The sequence below is a fragment of the Anguilla anguilla genome, chromosome 6, assembly GCF_013347855.1.
Source record: "Anguilla anguilla isolate fAngAng1 chromosome 6, fAngAng1.pri, whole genome shotgun sequence".
NCBI classification, from domain to species: Eukaryota; Metazoa; Chordata; class Actinopteri; order Anguilliformes; family Anguillidae; genus Anguilla; species Anguilla anguilla.
The window spans coordinates 61,518,592-61,533,290 of NC_049206.1; the positions used below are offsets into that span (position 1 = coordinate 61,518,592).

The window sequence follows — 14,699 nt, forward strand, 5'->3', positions numbered from 1 at the left end:
CGCGGTCGATGGGTCTGGGGCCCGTGGGCTGCAGCCCCGGCTCGCACCCGTGACACGGTGTCATAATTACACTGTCAAAATAAGTTCTTTTGTGGATTGACTGCAGCAGCCCTCTCCCTCGCTGTTAAAGTGCCGTTTGACGGACAGGTCGTTTACGAGCTGCTGCGGGTGACTGGCAGCCCTGCCGGCTGAGGGGGCGGGAGACAGGGTGGGGTGGACTGCCCCCCCCTCCCCCCGGGCGAAGGTGTCAGGCGGTGTTTGCGCTGGGACCCCACCGTCACCTGAACACAGCCGTCTGACAGGACACGCTGAACAGTCTTAGCTCCGCTGTGGCTCTGCAGCGTTTCTGAAAGGGTCAAAGGTCGTCTTCTGGATTGGATTTATCGGGAAACAGCCAGGCCTGAGAACTCGGGTCCCAGCGCCGTGTTGCTAACTAGAGAAATGACTTGATGGAAATTTATTAAGGATGTTGACAAACCGCACGGTTTTGGAGGGTTTGGAGAGCGGCACGTTTCCGCTTTGCCAGATGCGCTGACCCTGGAATGAAGGGAACGTGCGTTACTGCTCACGCCGCGTTCAGCACGATCCGGTCACATGTGTCAGACGGACATCCTTGTGTCAGGTGGGAAAGGTCATTGCAGCTGGAGCAGAACCCCATTTCACAGAAAAACTCTTTCAGAGCAGAGTCGCGTCCGACAGGCCCGAGGTCCCCCAGCGCATAATGCCCTTACAGGTGAGCGTGGGACGAGTTCCGCAAATTAAAGGTCCCAGTGGGATTCTGGGAGAACAGGTGGCAATGCATCATGGGTTGGAATAATGGCGTATAGGAAGTACCCTTTCAGAGTGGTGTTCTAACATGCATCCAGGTTTGAAATAAAAAAGTAGGTATGTTTATCAAAAATGCACATAATGAAGTTGCTTTAATCTCTCTGGCCTCATGTACAAACTTTTACACCAGGGGAGTTCATTGTGGATCTGGAAATTCAACATTAGTTCAAGATGTGAACTCGGAAGGTTTTTGCTTTTTCATGTTTGCAATGTGATTTACATATATACATTTTTATAGTGTATTTCTGCGTGAATTTACTTGTGAAAACCTTCATAGCCATTTTATCTTCATAGAACAAACTGTCTGTTTTAAGCTTGGTGAAGGAGTGGTAAATTACACATTCGAGAGTCGCCAGCCCCGGCTGAATCGTGGCTGTTGTGTGCGCGTGTGTGCGGCTGAATCAGGGCTGTTGTGCGCGTGTGTGCGGCTGAATCGTGGCTGTTGTGCGCTTGTGTGCGGCTGAATCAGGGCTGTTGTGCGCGTGTGTGCGGCTGAATCGTGGCTGTTGTGTGCGTGTGTGTGCGGCTGAATCAGGGCTGTTGTGCGTGTGTGTGCGGTTGAATCAGGGCTGTTGTGCGCGTGTGTGCGGCTGAATCGTGGCTGTTGTGTGTGTGTGTGCGGCTGAATCAGGGCTGTTGTGCGTGTGTGTGCGGCTGAATCATGGCTGTTGTGCGTGTGTGTGCGGCTGAATCGTGGCTGTTGTGCGTGTGTGTGCGGTTGAATCAGGGCTGTTGTGCGCGTGTGTGCGGCTGAATCGTGGCTGTTGTGCGTGTGTGTGCGGCTGAATCACGGCTGTTGTGCGCGTGTGTGCGGCTGAATCGTGGCTGTTGTGCGGCTGAATCACGGCTGTTGTGCGCGTGTGTGCGGCTGAATCACGGCTGTTGTGCGCTTGTGTGCGGCTGAATCAGGGCTGTTGTGCGTGTGTGTGCGGTTGAATCAGGGCTGTTGTGCGCGTGTGTGCGGCTGAATCGTGGCTGTTGTGCGTGTGTGTGCGGCTGAATCACGGCTGTTGTGCGCGTGTGTGCGGCTGAATCGTGGCTGTTGTGCGGCTGAATCACGGCTGTTGTGCGCGTGTGTGCGGCTGAATCGTGGCTGTTGTGCGCGTGTGTGCGGCTGAATCGTGGCTGTTGTGCGCGTGTGTGCGGCTGAATCGTGGCTGTTGTGCGCGTGTGTGCGGCTGAATGATGGCTGTTGTGCGCGTGTGTGCGGCTGAATCATGGCAACTAAAGCCAGGTCTGAAACGTTTTCTTGAAACATACACCAGACAGGAGGTTTATCATATGTTTGTGACCTATTTAAATAGGAGCATTAACCTCCAAATGCTTATTTGTTGAGCAATTAAATATGTTAGTCTGAATCAGTGTCTGTAGTTAGGGTTAGGGTTAGTTTAGGGTTAGGGTTAGAGTGTATCTGTGAGCTCATCTGAGCAGCAGCATGCCGTTTTCATCCTGAACTTCTCCGTAATGACACCTCTACTCACCTTTATTAATGCTGACTAACGATGTGTATTAATGTTGCATAATGCTGTTATTAATCCGTTATGAAGCCTTTATAACTGCTTCATGTCCTAAAGTGTGACCCAGAAGACTGAATCTTCTTCCTGGACATGTGCGGTGTCTGAAAATATTTTTTATGGCGTATAACATGCAGTGTTTGTGCTGAGTTTTACTAACCCTTTTGGCAAGTTGTTCAAAAACATAATTGGGTATTTAGGGTGGGTGAATAAACTTTCGTACACGGTGAAGAACGGCACACACATTGACCGTATGCTACAGTGGGAGCGATACCATGTTTAACATCCACAGACTTTGTAAATCTTGGGACTGGATCGATTGTTTTTCTTCCAACCGAGATTTCACAGAAATCCTGCCTCCATATTTTAGGTAAAATTTTGTGTTTCACAGAAAATGACACGAGCTGTTCCTATCCAGGGGTTATTTAAAAATCCCCAGAGTAAATAATCTCAGCGTGACAGCTGTAAATGGGAAAGCTCTTCCAGTATTTGTTTTGAGATTAGGGCTTTCTGTCAGACAGACAGAGGTCCCACAGAGAGTGTGTTGTTCTGGTTCTGTGTGTTTTACTGGAGTAAAACATAATCACTGCAGCTCTACTGCAGCCCTGGCTTTGGGGGAAATGGACAGTGAAACGGAGACGGTCGGTGAGACTGAAGGGATGCTGCATTCGTAAAGGCTCTTTAAGATAAAAGTGCTACAAATGTGCAGCTGTTAAATTCAGTGTCATTTGGGATTTTTATTTCAAAAACATTATCCAAAAAAAAGTGAGTCTTCCACTGAGCTGCTATAAAATATTGTGTTATGGTAATTGTAAGTTAAAATGCTCCAATATTAAGTTGGGGACAAAGGGGGAAGGGGGGGGGGGTTCAAATGTTTTAATAATAATAATAATAATAATAATAATAATAATAATAATGATAACATTTATTATTATTATTATTATTATTATTATCATTATTATTATTATTATCTTTTAAATTATTGTTAGTATTAGTATTATTAATATTCTCTGCACTGTGGATAACATAAAGTGGACATGATCTTTAATGAAGAGCTGATGACGTGCCCCCCGCCCCCCCCCCCCCCGGTGGCCTTGGTGCTCTGCTGGCTGCTGATGTAGATTTATTGCTGCTAATGTACAGTTTAATGCACTCTGGGAGCCAGCCCCCACCCCCCTCCCCCGGTCCCAGTGTGGCACAATAGGGAGGGTCAGGGTACCCTGACCCCGGGCAGAATGTACCATTATCTGGGGGGTTTGGGGGGGGGGGGGGGCAGGCAGCTGATTCGGAGCCCTCCTGCAGGGTTCTTTTGGGGTATCAGAAGGGGGGGGGGTGCTGTCTCAACCCCAACATGAATAATATCATGGGTGACCAGGCGCACGGTCCACAATCACCCCCCCGCCACAAAACCAGGCAGCTGCTCCGATTGTTTCCCCAAACCACCCCCCCCCCCATCGTCAGGGAGACCGCCACCCAGCCCACCCCCTCACAAGTGGGCGATTGTTCCGCTGAAGAGCCGGGAGATCTCATGCTAGCGCGAGTGGCCCAGCTGCCCCCGGAGCCCGCCAACATGCCAACGCCCCCCCCCCCCCCCCGCACCACGACACGCACCCCGACAACACCACCCCCCCGCCCCTGAACACGCACCCCGACAACACCACCCCCCCCGCCCCTGAACACGCACCCCAACCAGCCACCCTGACATTCCAGACCTTCTGCAGAAGTCAAGTGGGAACAAATGGCACCCCATCAGGGAAGGGAGGGGGGCGGGGGGGGGGGGAAATATCGTCTCAGAACATCCCTCTTTGCTATGGATGATTTTGGCATCCTCATCACCCCCCCCACAAAAAAATAAAAGACTGAAGAAAAGAGCTGCAGGAGCTAACGACCCCCCGCCCCCCCCCACTGTACCCCCCTGATCCCTCTTCTAAGGGGTAAAAGACCATTTTGTACGAAGGTCTAAATTTGGAAGCGTTTGTGAGACTTCCTTGTGTGTGTGTCGGACGGGCGGGGAGAGCGTGTAATTCAGAATTACGCAGCGAGGAAGGCCTGGTGTGCGCAGCTGACTGCCCTGTGCTCCCAGCAACCCCCCCCAGCCCCCGTAACCCCCCCCACACCCCGCCCCGCCCCGCCCCCCCCCCCCCACACCCCGCCCCAGCTCCCGCCCCACGGAGGAGCTTACACCTGCTGATTCAGCATGCAACACTTCAACAGGCACTCACACACACGCTCACACTCACACACATGCGCACATGCATACGCACGCACGTGTGCACACGTACACACACGCACGCACACACACACCCATTCATGCACGCACAACAGGCATGCACACACACTCATTCCCTCACGCAGCGCACACACACACTGGCATTTACGCACACACACACACATGCAGGGACACAAGCACACACACATAAATAATCACTTAAACTTTGGTGATTCAAGGGAAGTGTTGCTCGCTGATGAATTTGAGGTTGGCAAGTGGTTTGTAATGTCTTCAAAGTTTGGAGAGGAAAAATGTGTTGTATGTTCTGTGTTTTGCTGGTAGACAGAATGTTTACAACTCAGCTGCAGTTAAAACTAAAAATGCTCAGTGCCAAACCGTTATCCTAAACAGACAGTTACATCACTCCCCTCTGAGAACAGAACCCTGACTTCACCTCTATATAACACCCTGACCATTCACCATCCATATAGCACCCTGACTATTCACCTCTATATAACACCCTGATCATTTACCATCTATATAACACCCTGACTATTCACCCCTATATAATCCTGACCATTCACCATCTATATAACACCCTGACCATTCACCCCTATATAATCCTGACCATTCACCATCTATATAACACCCTGACTATTCACCCCCTATATAACACCCTGACCATTCACCCCTATATAACACCCTGACCATTCACCCTCTATATAACACCCTGACCATTCACCCCCTATATAACACTCTGACCAGTGTTTTTGTACAACATTTCTCTCAGTAATAGTATTAAAATAGTGATGAATAAAATGTAGGATAAAATAGAGTAGAATATATTAGGCAAGCCAAATCAGAAACTTTGCTTGAAATGTAACTCATTTAGGAGGAGCTGAAAATAAAGGGAAAGAGGAGCTGCACTGTGTGCAGTGGCTGGTTTGCTGCATATACCTCACTAGTGCTGAAGCATTCTGAATTAGAGTATTGCAACTGCATTTTCTCTCCTTTTAAATCAACAGAATATTGAGTGTATTGTGTAATATTTCATTATTTTAAAAAAACAATCATTCTTTTCACCTGAGGACAAAGCCGGGGTATTTTTACTTTATGATCCATTATTTAAGTGTTATTGTTTTTTTGCTAAAATGCAGTAATGTGCCCTTAATGGCGGCTCATTGGGTGGATTTAATTAAGATGATTCTGTATTAATCTGTAATGGAAGCGGCGCCGGCTGTGTTTGTCCTGGCGTGGCGAACGGCCCGCAAACGAGCTCGCAGCTCCTCGGTGGCGGGAAATGTTCGGCGTAGCGGGCGGGAGAATTACCGCCGCTCTGCGCTCCCCTGAACGCCGCTCTGCGCGCTCCCCTGAACGCCGCTCTGCGCGCTCCCCTGAACGCCGCTCTGCGCGCTCCCCTGAACGCTCTTTTGTTGCTCCATTTTTATCTTTAGACGATCTTGATTCAGAATGAAAAGCTTTCTGTACAAACGCCTCTGGTACTGCATACTGTATTTTTATATTCTTTGTAGGGGGAACAGGCAGGTATGGTGATGTGTATTTTTGTTTTAAGGAGAAGAGGTCGGATCTGATTGGTTCATTCCTGAGCTGAAGTGCTGGTAGCCTTTGCAGACATGGCAGTATCGAGTCAGGGCGTCTGTGTGAGGAAGGCCCTCTGGTGTTCCTCATTAAAGCTTCGCTTTGGCCTTCTTTATCCTTCAGTGAAAAAGTTAAGAACTCATTTGGCTTTTGAGCCCTTAAACGTTTAAATAATTTAGTTTTAAAGATCTATAACTGCATCTTTCAAAAACAATGACAACAACAACAACAAAAAAAGCCCTTTTCACAGCAACTTTAGATTGCTCCCAGCATTGGCCAGGAAACCTGTCCTCTTAAGAGCAGTTCTGAAGAGGACTTTGATGATCTGGGCTTTGATAAGTTTGGTGCCAACGAGTTTGCAAGGAGGAAATCTCCATAAATGGCAAAATAGACATCTGTCCTGTGAAACAATCAAATACACAAACCCGAATGCATGGTGGTACTGAAGTGTGCTGTTTCGGTGCTAAAGGGTGAGTTTGTTTAGTCTTGTTTAGCTGGCTAGCAAAGCAGGAAGCTGAAGGTTCGGTGCATCTCAGCAGATTACCATGGTGACGTTCGGAAATGATTCATATACAGTACCGTAGTATAGACGGGTGAAATTATGCACTTATTGTACGTTGCTTTGGGTAAAAGTGTCTGGCAAATAAAAAGTAATGTAATTAATGTTATTATTACTATTGTTATTATTATTCTATCCATCCATTATCTATACCTGCTTATCCTGGTCAGGGTGGGTGGGGGGGGAGGAGTGCTGGAGCCTATCCTAGCGTGCATTGGGTGAGAGGCAGGAATACACCCTGAACAGGCTGCCGATCTGTCACTGGTGCAACACACCCTTCACTCCTATAATGCATATGAGGTAATATCTTTTTTTTTCAGCAGGACTGCGGTGTGCGTATCACGACTTTGTAGCTCTGGGCCAGACTAATAAATTGTTAAACTTAAAGAAATGAGAAATTGCAGGAGCCCAGCTGTGGACAGGTGGGGTGTGTTCCGTTTAAGTCCGCCTGTCTGTGGCTGGCAGGTGAGAAAGGTCAGCCCTCTCTGCGTGAAACAGCCCGTGTTTTTAAATGTGTGGCTTTCACCCTGCAGTCAGACGTGTAACACACTGCGCCCACTGTGTTTGATTGGAGGACTCAGAAGAGTAAATCTGCGTGGAGCGCGTTCGCAGCAGGACGGGTTCTTTGGTCCCTAGGACTCTGGTCCAGTGCTAGCGGGTTACGACCGTCTGCTTCGGGAACACTGCTCTCCATGGTGTCGGAGCGCTGCTCTCCATGGTGTCAGAGCGCTGCTCCCCATGGTGTCGGAGCGCTGCTCCCCATGGTGTCGGAGCGCTGCTCCCCATGGTGTCGGAGCGCTGCTTTCCATGGTGTCAGGGCGCTGCTCTCCATGGTGTCGGAGCGCTGCTCTCCATGGTGTCGGAGCGCTGCTCTCCATGGTGTCAGGGCGCTGCTCTCCATGGTGTCAGGGCGCTGCTCTCCATGGTGTCGGAGCGCTGCTCTCCATGGTGTCGGAGCGCTGCTCTCCATGGTGTCAGGGCGCTGCTCTCCATGGTGTCAGGGCGCTGCTCTCCATGGTGTCGGAGCGCTGCTCTCCATGGTGTCAGGGCGCTGCTCTCCATGGTGTCAGGGCGCTGCTCTCCATGGTGTCGGAGCGCTGCTCTCCATGGTGTCGGAGCGCTGCTCTCCATGGTGTCGGAGCGCTGCTCTCCATGGTGTCGGAGCGCTGCTCTCCATGGTGTCAGAGCGCTGTTCCTGCATGGCGAGGTCAGTGCTTCTACGCTCTGGAGAGAGAAACAGATCTTCACCTGAGAGTGAGAGTGAGACTGCATGGTACCTGGACACTTCACCTGAGAGTGAGACTGCGTGGTACCTGGACAGGCCTAAACGGTCCTGTTTTAATAAACGTATCTGGCGGGATTTAGGGCTCCTCACCGCAGTATTTCCTGCATCAAAGCGGTAAATTCAGTCTCTTCCTTTAAACTGAGAGGGAGACTGAGCGGTAAGGATGGAGACGGGCTTTTCTCATCCCTCATATATTAGTATTTAATCAAATGCACATTTCCTCTAAATCTAGGGGAATGGCTGAATCACCAGGGTTTTGAAATGTTCCTTTTCAGTTTGTTTTCTTTTCATCCATTCTATTTTGTCTTTTGACTTTTTCAAATCCCTTTTTTTCCCCCCTTGTGCGCACGAGCATGAGAACCGTTTTCTGAAGATTGGGGGGGGGGGGCAGGAATATTAGGGAGAGGTAGAGGTCTGTCATTTGAAACCATTTTACTTGGCTTTCATTAGACTCTGTGATTTAAACTGATTTTTTTTCATAATCCACGCAAGGTTTTTGGCATTAAAGCCATAATGCAATGTATGAATAGATATTCAAAGGGCTTTGTGACATCTATATAATATTTTGACAGTTTTAAAAACTTTACTTTTTCTTTCCTATTGCTTGCAGAGTGTCTGAGTCCCTGTGTCTGAGTCCCTGTGTCTGAGTCCCTGTGTCTGAGTCCCTGTGTCTGAGTCCCTGTGTCTGAGTCCCTGTGTCTGAGTCCCTGTGTCTGAGTCCCTGTGTCTGAGTCCCTGTGTCTCTGAGTCCGTGTCTCTGAGGCCCTGTGTCTGAGTCCGTGTGTCTGAGGCCGTGTGTCTGAGGCCGTGCGTCTGAGGCGAAGTTGTAGGGCCCGTCTGAGGCCCCAGATGTGAACACGCTGCGCTGAACACGCGTTATCGGTGATGGTTATGATGTCGGCTGTCAGCTGGGCTTATTTGTGTGAGTGCACCGAGCCGCCCGAGGGCCTGGGGCGGGGCTGGGGAACGGCGCGGGGTCAGCAGGGAGTTCTGGGAAAAAAAGGCACGCACCAGTTATGTGAAAGAAAGTGACACAGGAAGCGTGTGCATATGGCTCAGATTTACTGCGGCCTCGGCTTCCTGTTCAGATCTCATTATGTCTGCGTCTCTGAGCGTCTGTGTGACGGAGCTGCACAGTCTGGGCTCGGGGCGGGGGGCAGAGCCGGGCGTGTGTGAGGGAGATGGGCTGATGTGGGGGGGTGGGTGGGGGGGCACTGCTGGCCTGCTTTCTGGGGAGAAGCATTATGAACCTGCCTTAAATAAGCTCCCTGTGTCTTACTGAGACCACATCTGATTTCACAGCAGCACATTGAGTGTGTGTAATACAGATATGCATTTTTATTCATTATTTTTATCCTATTGTTTTAGCATTCATTAGTCTTTATTGCATTGCTGTGCTTTCCTCCCGTTGTTTTTGGGAAAAAAAAAAAAAGTACCACTGCTGGTGAAATGACAAAAGTACTGTAAGCGTGCTCTAGTGCAGTTCTGTGAGATTTTTAGTTTTGGCTCTACTGACGTCTCTATCTGACTGAAAGCTTAGTTATGGCTCGACTGTGACATCACCATCTGATATAAAGCATTTAGGTTCTGGCTGTACTGTGACATCACCATCTGATATAAAGCATTTAGGTTCTAGCTGTACTGTGACATCACCATCTGATTGAATGCTTCTTATTTATAGTTCTACTGTGACATCACGGTCTGTTTGGAAGCTTTTAGGTTCTGTCAGTTCTGTGACATCATTGTTTGATTAAAAGCTTCATTGTTCTGGCTGTGATTGGTTGCCATCAGTGACATATGAACTGTGGGCCCTTCTGATTTGCATGGCCATTTACCCTCAGGACCTGTGGTCAGGAATGGGCGGGGCAGGGCAGCGACCTTATGCTGCCTGTCAATCATGCTCCCCAGCGTGTTATGAGAGCTGGCTGTGTGGCTGAACCCCCTTTCCTACCTCCTCTGAGGTGTCCCATGCACTATTGGGGTGGGGGTGTGGGGGGGACCCTCATACAGGAATAATCTAATTAAGTCTCCTTTGGTTCACATTGCACCCCATAACCCCCACCTCCCTTCACTCAGTTACTAATAGAATAAATGTGTTTTGTGGTTAAATCATATTATGTTGACTAAAGGTCAACAGGTTTTATTTCAAAGTTGCCGTGGAAACATCTATTTCTGGGGTTTTCTGGCACATGAAGGGAGAGTTTAATGGGAATTCTGGATCTCCTGTCGAAGATGCAAACTGCAGTTAAGTTTATGTATATAGTAGTAAAAGTTTGAGTCAGAGGGCGATTCTATCATTCATTTGGTGCCTTTTCCCAAAGATACATGTACACTTACTGGTCTTACTTAACTAAATTGGCATTGTCTTACTTAACTAAATTGATATTGTCTTAGTTAACTAAATTGATATTGTCTTGCTTAACTAAATTGGTAGATATATTGTTCCTGTCTCCCTGCAGCTGTAGTTGATGATAATGTCTACATTTTTAAAAAGAGGGAGGGAAAAATGCTTTAATTATGCTATTAAAGTGTAATTTCAGAAACTCTGTCTTTAGTGTAATGAAGCCCATGGGTTTGTGTGTGTGTGTGTGTGTGTGTGTGTGTGTGTGTGTGCATGTGTGTGTGTGAGAGAGAGTGTGTGTGTGTGGGTGTGCGCGTGAGTGTGTGTGTCTGGGATGGGGGGCAGGCAGGGGGGGGGCACTGGTCTGCCCCGCTCCTCTCCTCACTTCTGCTCTTCTCACTTTACTTCATTTTATTATTTCTTTTAGGATCTGCGCTCCCCCCGTCCCAGGCTGGGGGCTGTGCTCCTTCCTCTCCCCCTGTGCCTAATCGTGTTGCAAACGATCCCTAAACTGGCTTTTGATTGTGTTTCCCATTTGCCGATCATCGCTGAATAAGTGAGATGGGGTCAGAGCGCCTCATTGGCTACGTAATCCCCCCATGGAAGCCCCCCCCCCCCCCACGCTCAGGACGCTTTCTAAATTAATTCTGTTTTTTTTTTGCTGCTGTAATGGACTCCAAGTGAAGTGAGATGGTCCTTCCCCCAGTGCATGCTGGGTGATTCAGTGGGGCGATGGTATATCCTTTTTTTAAACATGTCACATGCAGAGTACTTAAGGAGTTGTGGCATGGGGAGAGTATAGTGTGTTTGTTGAGCACTAAACTTGAGGAAACGGTAGAACTGATGATTGCATATCTCTTCAAATGCTGCAATAAATACTGAAAGTATAAAATACTGTTTTCTTGTGAAGTGATCTTCTTTATTTTTCTTTACATGAAATTAGCAATCCTGTGTGTTGGTTTTATTTGTACAGATATTCTGCATAGACTTTTAAAGCCCGTTTTGTTACTTTGATTCAGTTAGAGCTGTTAGACATGACTCCCCGTTACAGTGTGTGGTGCACCGAGCTCTTAGTCTGAGAGGAGGACGCATCTGTGCTCTGTTAAATGCAGCCATGAACGGCCACAGCGAGAGGAAGTCCGCGTTCTGAGCGCCGTCTGTGTCGTCCCTGGTACTGGTGTGTGATGAGCCTTCCGATCTTCATGCCCGTTGTTGTCGTCACCCTCAGTTTGAGTTGAAGTTGAGATTTGTGTGCATGCACTCGCACCTCCTGCCCTGTGACTGCGTCACAGAATCCCGGGTAGGGCGTTCTAGAATCAGGTGCACATTAATCTGTGATGTCACAGTAGTGTGGAGTCACATGACTATATGCTAATTTATCATGAAAGAAAAAAAATGTAGGAGTGACTTTCATATAGCTTCATGTATTAATGGAATTAAAATTGATTAGTTCACTACTGTCATAACTACTACTAGTTATGATGATGATGCTAATTATAATAGTAATAACACTCATAATTTAATCCTCATGAAGGAAAAAACATTGTAACACTGAATGTTTCTGCTTAACTTTACAGCTCAGAGGAAGTTTAATCAATGTGTGATAAAATATGAGCAGAGGTAGAATTGCACAGAGAAGCCGGAACAAACATCCTCAGTTGCTGTCTAATTCATCAGATGCTGCAAAGTAATATCTTTATAATTTGGGGGTGTTTGGCGGGGGGGGTGTTCTCTAATGCGGTTTTGGGCTGAGTTATGGCGGCCGCGTGGCGCTGGAACACGCGTGTGCGGTGGTGGTCCGTGGCACAGGTGCTCCGCGCTCCCCGTGTCGCTGAGCCCAGGGGCCACAGCCTGCATTAGGGGCTGCTGATTGGATAATGAAGGCACAATGACAAATCCCTGTTGTGTGCAATAAAGGCCTCTCACCCCCTCTTTAATATGGGAGCGCTGTAATGACGTTTGGACATCCCCTCCCGTTACCTAGCGCCCCGTCTGCACCCGCGACCCAACCGTGCAATCACCTCCGAGAGACGGGTCAGGTGGTTCTCATTACCGCGGCAACAGACCCAGGAATCTAATATTTCCCCCCCGTCCCTCCCCGGACCCAATAAGGTGTGGATTGTGTAAGCTCGCCATCACTGCCTGGGCGGCTTGACTCAATTAGCGCTAATTCCAGCGATGTCATGATGTATCGCGATCCTCCCGCTCCGCGGCGAGGGGGGGGGAATCCCCATAATTCAGCCTAAATGAGGGTGTCGGCGAGGCTGCGGCATTAATTGGATGTCCATATTAAATGGGAAACGAGGGGGACAGAGAGGGAAGGTGGATGAGTGACTCTCTCGGCTGCGATTGACCTATGAGGGAAGAGGCTGCCCTTTTCCCAGCGCGCTCTCTCACCGCTTTCTCTGGCGCCCGTCAGCGTGATTGATTTTTAAAAATTCATTTGCTGACCTTTCACCCCCGAGCAGATTAAACAATTTCACTGAACAGTGCCATTAAGCAGGCCTCCCTGCCATTTTATGGTGATTTCTGGAGAAGGCCAGGGAGATTAGATTTTAAGCTAACAGATTTATTGCGCTGCTACAACACATTGTGAAAAGATTACATGCCCTGGGGGGGGGGGCCTTCGGGGCGGGCGCTGGGGGAGGGGTAAATGGAAAGTTTAAAACGGAAAGTCCACTTTTTTAAACCGTTTTTCAGCAGAACTCTGATGGAAATGACAAGCAGCCTTAACACAACTCCGAGTGGAAATATCTGCAATGTCACTGTGTGCGTGTGTGTGTGTGCTTATGATCGCATAAACTTTGAACAGACATGGAGGTTTTTCAACAAATTGCTTTCCTGTCTGTTAAAAGAAGCCAGAGTAACAGAAGAAACTCTTTAGCTCCAGTCATCTGTAACACAGTTCAGTCTCATGTATGCATGAATGGTGTTTCCCAGCATGCATCTGTTCCCTCTGTGCCAGTGTGATTGGTGGAGAGGAGGACACTGAAGGAGTGAGAAGCTCTCGTCCGCGGTGTTTTCCCCGTCTGGCCCAGTGGTCCTGTGACCTGTTCATCCTTTTCATAGAGCCCAGAGTCAGGCTGAAGATTTTCTTAACTAATGTACTATATATCTATCTACAGGGAGAGGGAGGGAGAGGAAGAGGAGTGTGAGACACTCAGAGGGAGGGGGAGAGAGGGGGTGAGAGAAAGGGAGGGGGTTAGGAGGTGTGATGTTTTTTTGGGGGGGTGGGGGAGGGGGTGTAGGTACAGGTCTCAGACAGACCTGGGGGCTAACCCCCTGCAGCTCATCCTTCAGCTCATCTCTCCAAATCTGCTGTGTCAGACGCTTTGTCAGTGTTGAGCTGTGCGTGCGTGCGTGCATATGTACAGAATCTGCGTTGGGTGAGTAGAAGAGGTCTTGTCCTCTCCTCTCCTCTCCCCTCCTCCCTGGTAATGAGGTTAAGGAAGAGCATCTGAAGAATCCAAACCATGTGGAGGGGAGTGGGGGAGGAGGGGGGGCAGGCAGGTGGTTTGGTTTACAAAAAAAGGACTTTCTTTTTTTTTTCTTCTACATGTTTAGCTATACGTTGCAGGAGCTTGCCAGAATTCAGCTGCCTCAGGACACGTATCTGTAGTAAATTAATTTACATTTTGACGATTTTCTTAAGATCCAAGCTTCCTGTGGCGGGTTCGAGATCAAAGGGAGTCATTCTGTCTGATGTTTGCTTTGAGTTTTAATGTGTGCTGACTTAGCTGGGCGTGAGAGGCCTCTGCGGGACGTCCGCCTGCCCCCCCCCCGCCCCCCCACGCTCTTCTTCATGGCGGCTTCTCTGTCTGACGCTCAGCTGATTGCTGCTCTGTGATAAATAATAAATACCGCCGTCCTTCTGGGGGAAAAAAAATCATCTTTTTTTTGTCTGTGTTGTGGTGAAACTAGCAAAGCAAACTGAGTGGGATTGTGAGTTTGGATTCAGAGAAAACCGAAACCAAACGAGGGGACGTCATCGCGGTGAGCACCTCCCCCCCCCCCCCCCCCCCGGCCCTCGTGCGCATTCTCAGCGGTTTGGGACGACCCCACTCTGTACCCCCCCACAGTCCCAAACGGTCTCCGCTTTTGCCTTTTCTGAAAAAGAGCAGTTTTTTGGAGTTGAGAGAAAGCAGAAGCTGCGTGTGCTCTGAGCCGAACGGGTCTGGAGCCGAGCCCTCAGTCTGCGTGCGAACGACAGGAAGTGGTGTGACAGGAAGGAGACTCGCTATAACTGCGGAGCGCAGTCAGCATGCCCGCTCAGACCCATCTCACACGGACCTGCTCTAGTTTGGGAAAACTGGGGAACTGGAGTCTGTTACCACGGTGAACTTTGGAATGGGAGTTTGGAACCG

The 14,699-nt window shown here is 49.0% G+C and overlaps 1 long non-coding RNA gene across 1 annotated transcript in view; it reads left to right on the top strand.

Annotated features, from left to right (window-relative positions):
• The window catches only part of LOC118230554, a 62,213-nt gene that overhangs the window by 22,267 nt on the left and 25,247 nt on the right, over window positions 1-14,699 (top strand). The window lies entirely within an intron of this gene.